Here is a 14,566-nt window from a genome sequence, read left to right as displayed (position 1 = left end):
TAAGTATTTCCCTTAGTTTGAGAACCAAGGTATCACTCCAGTAGGAGTATCAAGATGAGGCACCAATGAACCTGCACAAAGACAAACAAACTTGCACTCAACACGATAAAGGGGTTGTCAATCCCTTCACGATTACTTGCAAGGTGAGATCTGAAAGTCATGAAAGGTAAATAAGTAAAAGTGCAGCAAGGTATTTTTGGTATTTTTGTATGTAGATATGAATATATGATGTGTAAAATAGACCCGGGGGGCATAGTGTTCACTAGAGGCTTCTCTCATGATAGCAAGTATTATGGTGGGTGAACGAATTACTGTCGAGCAATTGATAGAATCGTGCAAAGTCATGACGTTATATAAGGCACTGATCATACATATAGGCATCACGTCCGAGACAAGTAGACCGATAATGTCTGCATCTACTAGTATTACTCCACACATCGACTGCTATCCAGCATGCATCTAGTGTATTAAGTTCATAACAAACAGAGTAATGCCTTAAGCAAGATGACATGATGTAGAGGGATAAATTCATGCAATATGATATAAACCCCCATCTTTTTACCCTTGATGGCAACAACATGATGCGTGCCTCGCTACCCGTTCTGTCACTAGGTGAGGACACCGCACGGTATGAACCCAAAACCAAGCACTTCTCCCATTGCAAGAATTATAGATCAAGTTGGCCAAACGAAAACCATAACTCGAAGAGAATTACAAGGATACAAAATCATGCATATAAGAAATCAGAGGAGATTCAAATAATATTCATAGATAATCTGATCATAAATCCACAATTCATCGGATCTCGACAAACACACCGCAAAAGAAAGTTACATCGGATAGATCTCCATGAAGATCATGGAGAACTTTGTATTGAAGATCCAAGAGAGAGAAGAAGCCATCTAGATACTAGCTATGGACCCGAAGCTCTGTGGTGAACTACTGACGCATCATCGGAGAGGCAATGGTGTTGATGAAGAAGCCCTCCGTGTCTGAATCCCTCTCCGGCAGGGCACCAGAATGGTCCCCAGATGGGATCTCTCGGAGGCAGAAGCTTGCGGCGGCGGAAAAGTATTTTCGTGGCTCTCTGTGTTGGTTTCGGGATTTTTGGGAATTTATAGGCGAAAGAGGTAGGGCAGAGGAGCCACGTGGGGCCCACGAGCCTACTAGGCGCCCCCCCTAGGGCGCGCCTAGGGGGCTCGTGACCTCCCATGAGACCTCCTGCCTTAGTTCTCAAGTCCTCTGTGTATCTTCTGTTATGGAAAAAATCATCCCGCAGGTTTTATTCCGTTTGGACTCCGTTTAATATTCTTTTCTGAAAAAGGTAAAAAACACAGAAAAAACAGAAACTGGCACTAGGCACTGAGTTAATAGGTTAGTCCCAAAAATGATATAAAATGGCATATAAATGCATATAAGACATCCCAAGTTGATAATATAATAGCATGGAACAATCAAAAATTATAGATCCGTTGGAGACCTATCAAGCATCCCCAAGCTTAACTCCTGCTCGTCCTCAAGGAGGGAAGTGATAAAGACCAAATTTTTGATGTGGAATGCTACCTAACATATTTGTTCTTTGTAACTTCTTTATTGTGGCATGAATGTTCAGATCCGTAAGATTCAAAACCATAGTTTAATGTTGACATGAAAACAATAATACTTCAAGCATACTAGCAAAGTAATCATGAACTTTGAAATAACAAGGCCAAAGAAAGTTATCCCTACAAAATCATATAGTCTGGCTATGCTCCATCATCCCCACACAACGAATTTAAATCATGCACAACCCTGGTATTGGCCAAGTAATTGTTTTCGCACTCTTACTTTCTTAAAAAAATTCAACTCTCACGCAATACATGAGCGTGAGCCATGGATATAGTACTATAGGTGGAATAGAATGTGGTGGAGGTTGTGAGGCAAAAATGAGGAGATGGTCACATCGACTCGACGTATCAACAGGCTATGGAGATGCCCATCAATAGATATCAATGTGAATAAGTAGGGATTGCCATGCAACGGATGCACTAGAGCTATAAGTGTATGAAAGCTCAAAAAGAAAACTAGTGGGTGTGCACCCAACTTGCTTGCTCATGAATACCTAGGGCAATTTTGAGGAAGCCCATCATTGGAATATACAAGGCAAGTTATATAACGAAAATTCCCACTAGTATATGAAAGTGACAAAACAAGAGACTCTATCATGAAGAACATGGTGCTATTTTGAAGCACAAGTGTGGAAAAAGATAGTAGCATTGTCCCTTCTCTCTTTTTCTCTTATCATTTTGTTTTGTTTGGGCTCTTTGGCCTCTCTTTTTTCATTTCATTTTTTTGGTGGGCATCTTTGGCCTCTTTTTTTTATTTACTCACATGTGACAATGCTAATGATGAACATCACACTTTTATTTACTTACAACTCGATACTTAGAACAATAATGACTCTATATGAAATGCCTCCGGCAGTGTACCTGGATGTGCAACGATCTAGCTTAGCGTGTGACGTTGAAACATCTAGCTAGCTATATTAGGCTCATGCAATGGCAAAATGAAAATGACGGCACATGTAATTAGACGGAACGGTGGAAGTTGCATGGAAATATGATGACCCACAAGTATAAGGGATCAATCGTAGTCCTTTCGATAAGTAAGAGTGTCGAACCCAACGAGGAGCAGAAGGATCTGACAAGTGGTCTTCAGCAAGGTAAAATCTGCACGCACTGAAATTGTCGGTAACAAGTGATTGTGTGGTGAGATGATTCGTAGCAAGCAACAAGTAGCAAAAGTAGCAACGGTGCACCAAAGTGGCCCAATCCCTTTTGCAGCAAGGTACAAGCCTGGACAAAGTCCTATAGGAGGAAAAACACTCCCGAGGACACACGGGAATTTCTGTCATGCTAGTTTTCATCAAGTCCATATGATTCGCGTTCGTTACTTTGATAGTTTGATATGTGGATGGGCAGGCGCTTGGGTACTGCCTTTACTTGAACAAGAATCCCACTTATGATTAACCCCTCTCGCAAGCATCTGCAACTACGAAAGAAAAATTAAGAAAAAGTCTAACCATAGCATTAAACTAGTGGATCCAAATCAACCCCTTACGAAGCAACGCATAAACTAGGGTTTAAGCTTCTGTCACTCTAGCAATCCATTATCTACTTACTACTTCCCAATGCTTTCCTCTCGGCCCAAATAATGGTGAAGTGTTATGTAGTCGACGTTCACATAACACCACTAGAGGAAAAACAACATACAACATATCAATTTACCTAACGAATACCAAATTCACATGACTACTATTAGCATGACTTATCCCATGTCCTCAGGAACAAAAGTAACTACTCACAAAGCATAATCATATTCATGACCAGAGAGGTAATGAGTAGCATCAAGGATCTGAACATAAACTCTTCCACCAAATAATCCAACTAGCATCAACTACAAAGAGTAATCAACACTACTAGCAACCTTACAAGTACCAATTGGAGTCGCGAGACGGAGATTGGTTACAAGTGATGAACTAGGGTTTGGAGATGAGATGGTGCTGATGAAGATGTTGATGCTGACGAGTCCCCTCCGATGAGAGGAGTGTTGGTGATGACGATGGCGATGATTTCCCCCTCCGGGAGGGAAGTTTCCCCAGCAGGATCGTCCTGCCGGAGCTCTAGATTGGTTCTTCTCAAGTTCCACCTCGTGGCGGCGGCGAAACCATGAAAAAGCTCCTCCTTGATTTTTTTCCTGGACGAAACCCTCCATATAACAAAAGAGGGGAGCAAGTGGGACAGTGGGCTGCCCACAAGCCCTCATGGCGCGGCTTGGGGGGTGGTCGCGTCGTGCAGGCTTGTGGGCACCCCCTGGTGCCCCTCCGGCACTTCTTCGGCCCAGTATTTTTGATAAATCGGGAAAAAAATCCTCGTTAATTTTTACGGTGTTTGGAGTTGCGCAGAATAGGTATCTCAACTTTGCTCCACTTTCAGGCCAGAATTCCAGTTGTCGGCATTCTCCCTCTTCATGTAAACCTTGCAAAATAAGAGAGAAAAGGCATAATAATTGTACCGTGAAGTGAAATAACAGCCCAAGAAGCAATAAATATCGACATGAAAACATGATGCAAAATGGACGTATCACAATATATCTCGGAATGACTATGAAAATGCCATAATAGGTAGGTATGGTGGCTGTTTTGAGGAAGGTATATGTTGGGTTTGTGCACCGATGAAAGTTGCGCGGCACTAGAGAGGCTAGAAATGGTGGAAGGTGAGAGTGCATCTATACCATGGACTCACATTAGTCATTAAGAACTCATATACTTATTGCGAAAGTTTTATTAGTAATCGAAACAAAGTGCTAAACGCATACTCCTAGGGGAAGGGTTGGTAGGTGTTAACCATCGCGCGATCCCGACCACCACACAAAGGATGACAATCAATAAATCAATTATGCTCCGACTTCCTAACATAGCGGTTCACCATACGTGCATGCTACAGGAATCACTAACCTCAACACAAGTATTTCTAGATTCACAACACTCTACTAACATAACTCTAATATTACCATATCCATGTCTCAAAACTAATCGTCAGGAATCAAACTTCTCTTACTAATCAATGCACTTGAATATGAAAGTTTTTATTATATCCTCTTTGGATGCCTATCATATTTAAAAATTAATTTCATAACACACGCCAATTACCAAGTTACTTAGAGAGAGCACTCTCAAAATGATATAACTGAAGATCGAGAGTTTTTATTTCTACAAAATATGACACCGCCGTGCTCTAAAAAGATTTAAGTGAAGCACTAGAGAAAAATTATCTAGCTCAAAAGATATAAGTGAAGCTCATGGGAGCTAAATTATCTAGCTCAAAAGATATAAGTTAAGCTCATGGGAGCTAAATTGCCTATCTCAAAAGATATAAGTGAAGCTCATGGGAGCTAAATTGCCTAGCTCAAAAGATATAAGTGAAACTCATTGAGTATTCTAACAAATTCACGATGAGTGCATGTCCCTCTCAAAAAGGTGTGCAGCAAGGATGATTGTGATAAAACAAAAAGCAAAGACTCCTATAATACACGATGCTCCAAGCAAAACACATATCATGTGGTAAATAAAAATATAGCTCCAAGTAACGTTACCGATGGATTGAAGACGAAAGAGGGGATGCCTTCCCGGGGAATCCCCAAGCTTAGGCTTTTTGGTGTCCTTGAATTTGGCTTGGGATGACTTGGGCATCCCCAAGCTTAGGGTCTTTCCACTCTTTATTCCATTGTCCATAAGAACATCACCCAAAACTTGAAAACTTCACAACACAAAACTTAAACAGAAACTCGTGATATCATTACATAAGAAAACAAACCATCGACTTTTTAGGTACTGTAGTAAACTTCATTTCCATTTAGATTGATGTTATATTACTGTATTGTCACTTTTCCATGGCTCGTACCCCCCGATACTAACCATAGTTTCATCAAAATAAGTAATCAACACAACAAAACAGAATCTGTCAAAAACAAAACAGTCTGTGGCAATCTGTATATTTCGTATACCTCTGCTATCCCAAAACTTCTGAAAAATTATGAAAATTAGGGAAATTTGCATATCAATCAGCAGCAAAAAGAATAAACTCAAAACCGCTTTCTGGATAGGAATTAAAAATAATTTCGTGAGCACAAAGTTTCTGTCTTTTTCAGCATGATTAAACAACTATCACCAAAACTAATCATAAAGGTTATACTTGGCACAAACACTAATTAAAACATAAAAAACACAAACATAGCAGAATCATGATGGTGTGGACTCAAGAAACAGAAAGTTAAAAGCAAAAAAAAAATATTCATCGGGTTGCCTCCCAACAAGCGCTATCGTTTAACGCTCCTATCTAGGCTTAACGATTTCAATGATGCTAACATAAAAAGTAGTAGTCGAGATATGCAAAAGAGCATCATGAATGGCAAAAAAACACGTTTAAGTGTAACCCACTTCCTATGCATAGGGATTTTGTGAGCAAACAATTTATGGGAACAAGAATTAACTAGCATAGGAAGGCAAAACAAGCATAACTTCAAAACGTTGAACACATAGAGAGGAAGCTTGATATTATTGCAATATGTAAAAGCATATGTTCCTCTCTCATAGTAATTTTCAGTAACATCATGAAGGAATCTTACAATATAACTAACACACAAAGCATTCTTTTCATGATCAATTATAGCATAAGGGTCATCACCAACACTTGGGAAACAAAAAATATCATATTCATCAAGCATAGCATCCCCAAGCTTGTGGTTTTGCATGTCATTAGCATCATAGATATTGAGAGAATTCATACTAACAACATGGCAATCATGTTTTTCATTCAAGAAGATATCATGAACCACTTTATAATTTTCTTCTTTCAACACTTCATCAAAATTTTCAGATTCATGATTTTCAAACAAAACTCCATAGAGATAGTCAAGTGCACTCAACTCACTAGCAAATTGTTCATCATAATTTTGTCTTTTGAAAATATTAGCAAGTGGATAAGGATCCATATCAATAGATTTTTAGCAAGCGAAGATGCAAGCAAATAGAAGGCACATGGCAACACAAGCAAACATAGCAACAAAAAGGCGAACGGAAGAAGAGCGAATAAAAAGGAAAATCTTTTTGGTATTTTCGGAAAATCGTTTTAGAAGTGGGGGAGAGGAAAACGAGAGGCAAATGGAAAATAATGTAAATGCAAGAGATGAGTTTGCGATAGGTACTTGGTAGATATGCTTCACTTGAATACTCCCTGGCAACGGCGCCAAAAATTCTTCTTGCTACTTCTTGAGCTTGTGTTGGTTTTTCCCTTGAAGAGGAAAGGGTGATGCAGCAAAGTAGAAATAAGTATTTCCCTCAGTTTGAGAACCAAGGTATCAATCCAGTAGGAGTATCAAGATGAGGCACCAATGAACCTGCGCAAAGACAAACAAACTTGCACCCAACGCGATAAACGGGTTGTCAATCCCTTCACGATTACTTGCAAGGTGAGATCTGAAAGTGATAAAAGGTAAATAAGTAAAAGTGCAGCAAGGTATTATTGGTATTTTTGTATGTAGATATGACTATATGATGTGTAAAATAGACTCGGGGGCCATAGTTTTCACTAGAGACTTCTCTCATGATAGCAAGTATTATGGTGGGTGAACGAATTACTGTCGAGCAATTGATAGAATCGCGCAAAGTCATGACGTTATCTAAGGCAATGATCATACATATAGGCATCACGTCCGAGACAAGTAGACCGATACTGTCTGCATCTACTACTATTACTCCACACATCGACCGCTATCCAGCATGCATCTAGTGTATTAAGTTCATAACAAACGGAGTAACGCCTTAAGCAAGATGACATGATGTAGAGGGCTAAATTCATGCAATATGATATAAACCCCATCTTTTTACCCTTGATGGCAACAACATGATGTGTGCCTCGCTACCCCTTCTGTCACTAAGTGAGGACACCACATGGTATGAACCCAAAACCAAGCACTTCTCGGATTACAAGAATTATAGATCAAGTTGGCCAAACGAAACCCATAACTCAAAGAGAATTACAAGGATACGAAATCATGCATATAAGAAATCAGAGGAGATTCAAATAATATTCATAGATAATCTGATCATAAATCCACAATTCATTGGATCTCGACAAACACACCGCAAAAGAAAGTTACATCAGATAGATCTCCATGAAGATCATGGAGAACTTTCTATTGAAGATTCAAGAGAGAGAAGAAGCCATCTAGCTACTAGCTATGAACCCAAAGGTCTATGGTGAACTACTCACGCATCATCGGTGTCGGGACCCCGATCCTAAGACATAGGAATCTAGCCTGTAACACATCGCATCCCTTTGTGGTCTCACGCACGATTAACTCCACGGTTGCAGCCTTACCTTAGCCGGGACCGTTTGCGTCTTTTGACTCACGTATGTGATAGTGTCGCTAGCAATCCAATGTCAAAGAACCCGGATCGACATGTCTAGTCATAAACCAAAGTGGCAGTACCGCACAAGGACAGGCATACATGACCCAACAAAGAAGGTGTCGGTCATCAATGAACGTAGACGAGTCGTAGCAAGCTACAAGGACTCCATTACGTCGCGTGACATTTCCCCAAAGGGGACAGACACAGCCGCTAAGAAGGACACATGCCGGTCAACCAATGTGTCCGGAGCAGTAGCGAACTACCAAGGCTCGTTGGATCACAAAGGGGCATTTCCTTGTAAGGAGTGCTACTAAAGTTCACGACTAGGTATTCGAACCCCATAAATATCAAGTAAGACACACGTACGCATGGCATACCGATATGTATAGATACATCGATGGCATCACAACATAACCATAAACATACAAGCTTTATTTAAGAGGCTCGGAAGAGCCACACACATAATATTACACATTAAGGGTCTCACGACCCATAATAACAGTCATACAAATACAAGCCAGCGGAAGAGTTATAAACTATCTGGGTACAGACAGGGCAACTAGTAGGCACATGGCCTGACTATACTACAGAGCCGACGTAGGGCCAGATCGTAGCTGGGACACCAGCTACTCGTCGTCGTCGATGTCTACGAAGAACCCTCCATTAGGGTCATTAGCAACCTCTGCAACATGTATTAAGCAAACATGAGTACGAAGGTACTCAGCAAGACTTTAGGAGAACTAACTACTCAGGCAAGGTATCAAAAGGTATTGTGGGGTTTCATGCGGGAAGCCAGCATTTGACTCGTGGCTAGACAACTTGCATTTTGAAATTAGTTTTGACAACTTGATTTCTCGCACACGAGTCCACTAACACCACAACAATACACTATCGTGGAATCATTCCGTCTCCATACGGAAATGCCGTCCATGACACTCACGCTTATCTTGACAATTTTATGAATAGCCATTGAAGTTATCTATGAACAACATATGTCTCCAAGTAGTCCATATCCGCGGACGCGGCTATTCGAATAGATCATAACCCTGCAGGGGTGTACTTCGTCACACACGCTCTCGCCACTTATCGCTATGTGCACGTCATGCACCTCGGCAACCTTCAAGCGGAAGCCCAGCGAGGGAGTCGGCCACGACCGTTAACCACACTAGTACCTAGTCCAGGTTTATCGCCTATCTGAGAGTAACCCGTACGGAAGTCCGGCCGAGGTTTCCGCCACGGCCTCAAACGATGTGCGCAGGGTTCCCAAGCCCACCATCTGGGTGCCACTTGGTACACCGTGCCACTGCCTACCGCATCACGGCCCACCTCTCAGGTCAGCACCATGCACGGCCTCCAGCATTACTATAAACACCAGAAACTACTTGCAACTCCTGGACCGAGTACTACGCAATTAATAGGCCGAGCGGGGTCATATTTCAGGGCCCAGCAAGTGGTAGTATCTAGTCTTGGATTACATACACGGAACTCAGTTCCTCAGGACGGTTCCAATGAAACAACCCGCCATGTACTCCTACACAGCCTTTCACCGGTACCTTTACCAAATCAAGTTCAACACACAACCTTTGCTCATCAAACACATTTCACAATTCTGCTCATCTCCCAGATGACAGACCATACACAACTCTAAGCATGCATAGCAGGATAAGGCACATCATAGCTCAAGCAACTACCAGGTATGCTAGGTTGCAAGGTTCGGCTATTTACTGTGACAAGGTTAAGTCATGCAAAGGAAGTGGGTTCAACTATCGTGGCAAAAGCAGTTGAAGCATTTGATCTTAAATGCAATAAATAGGTGCAGGAGCAAGAACATGGGATTTATCGGGATGATCAAAAGGGTTGCTTGCCTTGTTGCTCAGAGGAGGAACGATATCCGTCAGACGGATATTCGGTGGAATCCGGGGGTGCGGAGCCTACCGAAATGAATGGCAACATTCAATAACAATCATATGCACTCAAAATGATGCATGAGCATGGCATGAGAATGCAAGGTGATAAGTTATTATTTTCAACATGTATTAGGTTTAGAGTTGATTTCAATCACATTCGAATAGCAATTCAAATGGGGTATTCTCGGATACCGGTTTAATTGATTCGACCTGATGCTCAGATGAACTTGATGTTAACATGCATGAAATGTCATGTTATGGTACTGATTTGAAATTAGGACAGTGGTGAACATTGTATATATAATGAAATTTGAATATTTTTGCAAATTCCATTTAAAAGGTGATTATAAGAATTGAATTATTCCTTATTCCACAATTTAGGGTTCTGTAACTTTTTTAAACATGGTTGAAAATAGCATAATCAGAATCCTTGAATTTTTCTGATACTTTTTCATATATAAATTATTTTCATTGGAGTTACAGATTAATTTCTATGATTTTTACAATTTTTAGCAATTTCCTGAATTAGTTTTATACTGGAAATTCTATTTATTGCATCAGGCTGACGTCAGCAGGTCAGCCGACCTGTTCAGGTCAAACCTGACAGGGGGGCCCCACTGGTCAGCCTCTCTGGGACTAATCCTGCGCTGACCAGCCCTAACTGAGGTTTGACTTGGCCTTGGGCCCACTTGTCAGCGAGTGATTAGGTGCTGAGCTGCTGGGTTAGCTTTGCCACGTCGACATCCACCGGCGGCGAGGTCGTCCTCGCCGGCGGGGAGCCTCCGGCGACCACCAGCACGGCGGAGGGGCTCGGAAACGGCGCACAGGGGGCCAAATGTTGCGCTGAGAGCACCAGAGGAACGGCACGTCTCCCGCAGCTTCATTTCTGCACTTAGCCGGGACTGATCTGGCCGGAGATGACGCCGGCGACGAGCTTGGCGGCGGCCAAGGCTCGGGCGTCATCGGGGTCTTTGAATCAGAGGGATCTACGCTCGGTTCTTAGCTGCTACAGCATCTACGCGTCGACCTGGAGCTGCTGGTGCCCTCGGAAGGACGAGCTGATCATCGGAGGGCTACCGGCGACGAGCGGCAGCGGCGGTCCTCGTCGGGCTCCGGTGAAACTAGAGCTAGAGGAGGGGATCGACGGGGAAAACTTAGGGGAAACGACCGCATGCTCACGGGGAGTGCAGAGCAGAGCTTAGACGGCTCGGGGAAGGTCTGGGGGCGACGAATCGACGGGAGAGGTCCGACGGAGGAGGAAGAGAACCGAGGCGGGGAATGGATAGGGGAGGCCCTGGGGAGCTTATCCCCGTCGTCGCCAGCGCGAGGCGGCGGCCAGGCAGGCACGCAGGTGCGTGGCCGCGCCGGAGGGGGCGGCGGCCACCTCCTGCTGCCTACTGGCGCGAGGGAGGGGACGAGCCAGGGATGGGCCGGGCCAGGCTTAGGCGACAGGTAAGGTTTTTCCATTTTTTTCTGTTTTTGTTTTTCTGTTTTGCTAATTAATTCAGCTCCAAAACAATAAGTAATAACTATTTTAGACCTCCTGAAATATTTGTTATAATATCCCCAACCATTTCCAAGGTTTTCAACATTTTTGGAAATTTATAGTTTCTGATTTCAAATTTAAAACTTGAAACCAGTAGCCTTTTTCATTTATTCAAAAAGCTTAAAGTGTCAAGAAAATAGTTTTCTCCAATGCTCATTTACTTTCATGATTTATCAGAAAGTTTGAACATTTCTTGAGGCCATTTTGGGTTCATTGATTTTGGACTAGTTTGAGATTTCCTTTAATTGAAATGGTGGCTAGGGTTTTGAGTTTTTCCTTTGCCACTTTGTTGTTTTTGTTGAAACTTCTTAGATGCAAATGCAAAGAAGACATGAGCACAATGCTATCTTGCTTAAGGGTTAGGGATGTGACAACTCACCCCCACTCAAAAGAATCTCGTCCCGAGATTTAGAAGTCGTCGGGAATAACGCAGGATACTCAAGTCGGAGACGATCCTCTCTTTCCCAAGTTGCCTCCTTTTCAAAATGATTTGACCATTGAACTTTAAGAAACTTGAGGTTTCGACGTCGAGTGGTACACTCAGCTTGATCAAGAATACGCACGGGGTATTCTTGGTATGAAAGGTTATCTTGGAGATCAAGTGTTTCGTGGTCCACTTCACGGATAGGATCCGAGAAGCAACGCCTGAGTTGCGAGACGTGGAAAACATCATGAACCTTGGAAAGATGCGGAGGAAGTTCCACCTGGTAGGCAACTTCTCCTCGTTTGGCAAGAATGCGAAAAGGACCAATGTAACGAGGAGCCAATTTGCCCTTGATACCGAATCGATGGGTACCCTTCAAAGGTGTAACCCGAAGGTAAGCCTTCTCGTCAACTTCAAAGGTCACAGCCTTATGATGACGATCATATTGGCTCTTTTGACGAGACTGGGCTGTTTTCAACTTTTCACGAATAATGCGAACCTGCTCTTCTGCATCCTGGATCATGTCCGGGCCAAAGAGTTGCCTCTCTCCGGTTTCTGACCAATTAAGAGGGGTTCGACATCTTCGTCCATAGAGAACTTCAAAAGGGGCTTTGCCCAAGCTTGATTGATAACTATTGTTATAAGCGAATTCGGCGAATGGAAGGCACTTCTCCCAATTCATACCGAACGAAATAACGCAAGCGCGGAGCATATCTTCTAGGATTTGATTCACTCTTTCTACTTGACCACTTGATTGAGGATGGAAAGCAGTGCTAAAAGATAAGTGAGTCCCCATGGCATTCTGAAAACTTTCCCAGAAGCGAGAAGTAAAGATACTTCCACGATCCGAGTTAATTTCCAGGGGAACACCATGAAGAGACACTATTCGAGAGATATATAACTCTGCTAGCTGGCTAGCTGTTATACTCTCACGAACAGGAAGAAAATGAGCCACTTTGGAAAGACGGTCAATGACCACAAAGATAGCATTATTTCCTTTCTTGGTCTTGGGAAATCTGGTAATGAAATCCATGCTAACTTTATCCCATTTCCATTCAGGGATAGCTAGAGGCTGAAGGGTGCCGGCAGGCCTTTGATGTTCTGCCTTAACTCGACGACAAACGTCGCAGTTAGCAACGAACTCAGCAATTTCTCTCTTCATCCTAGTCCACCAGAACCTCTGGCGTAGGTCCTGATACATCTTAGTACTACCGGGATGAATGGTGAGAGGAGAATCATGAGCCTCCTTAAGGATTAACTGCCTTAGATGTGGGTTCTTAGGAACCACTAAACGATTCTGGAAGAACACAACACCTTGATCATTCATGGAAAATTCTTTAGCGTTTCCGCTAAAAATATTCTCCTTGATCTGTGGTATACCCTTGTCATGCTTTTGGCCAGCTATAATTTGATCCTTAAGAGTAGGCTTTGCCACCAGGGTAGGAAGGAATCCTTGAGGAACAATATGAAGATTCAACTTCCGAAAGTCCTCATGGAGATGTGGTTGACCTTGTTGTAGCATCAAATTGTTACAATAAGATTTACGGCTTAGTGCATCGGCCATAACATTGGCCTTCCCCGGGGTGTAAGTTATCCCTAAGTCGTAATCCGAGATCAACTCAACCCACCGTCTTTGCCTGAGGTTCAAATCCGGGTGGGTGAAGATATATTCAGACTTTGGTGATCAGTGAATATTTCGCAACGATTACCCAGAAGGTAATGTCGCCAGGTTTTTAGTGCATGGACCACAGCTGCAAGCTCAAGGTCATGTGTGGGATAATTATCCTCATGTGGACGCAACTGTCGAGATGCGTATGCGATCACATGACGATCTTGCATGAGAATGCAACCTAATCCTTGTCGCGAGGCGTCGCAATAGATAACAAAGTCCTTAGAAAAATCTGGTGGTAGCAACACAGGTGCGGAAGTCAGGCGTCTTTTCAGTTCCTGAAAACTATGCTCACACTGTGGTGTCCACTCGAACTTTTTATCCTTCTTGAGGAGTTCAGTTAGAGGCTTTGCAACCTTGGAGAAATTCTCGACGAAGCGGCGACAATAGCTCGCTAGACCAAGAAAACTCCTAACTTGCTTAACCGATCCAAGTTGAGTCCAATCAAGGACAGCTTGAACTCTCTCGGGATTGACAGCAATACCCTTACCAGAGATTACGTGGCCTAGATAGGTCACTTCTGGTAACCAGAATTCACATTTTGAAAATTTGGCATAAAGGCGATGCTCTCGAAGTTTCATCAATACCAGCCTTAGATGCTCGGCATGTTCTTGTTCATTCTTTGAGTAGATGAGAATATCATCGAGGTATACTAGGACGAATTTATCCAAATACTCCATAAAGATTGAATTCATCAGTCGAGAGAAGGTGGCTAGGGCATTGGTTAAACCGAAGGACATAACGGTGTACTCATATTGGCCATAACGAGTAACAAAGGCCGTTTTTGGAATGTCCCCGTTCTTAATCTTGATTTGATGGTATCCCAACCTCAAATCCATTTTAGAGAAGACTGAGGATCCAGCGAGCTGATCGTACAGATCGTTGATCCTGGGGAGCGGATACTTGTTCTTTATGGTGACCAGGTTAACTGGTCGGTAATCTACAACCATCCGATCCGTTCCGTCTTTCTTCTTGATGAAGAGGACGGGACAAGCCCAAGGAGAAGAGCTAGGACGAATGAAACCTTTGTTCAAGGCCTCATCTAATTGCTTCTTAAGTTCGGCTAGCT

Source organism: Hordeum vulgare, chromosome 1H (assembly GCF_904849725.1).
Source record: "Hordeum vulgare subsp. vulgare chromosome 1H, MorexV3_pseudomolecules_assembly, whole genome shotgun sequence".
In the NCBI taxonomy this organism is placed as follows: Eukaryota; Viridiplantae; Streptophyta; class Magnoliopsida; order Poales; family Poaceae; genus Hordeum; species Hordeum vulgare.
This window is presented reverse-complemented; position numbering follows the sequence as displayed.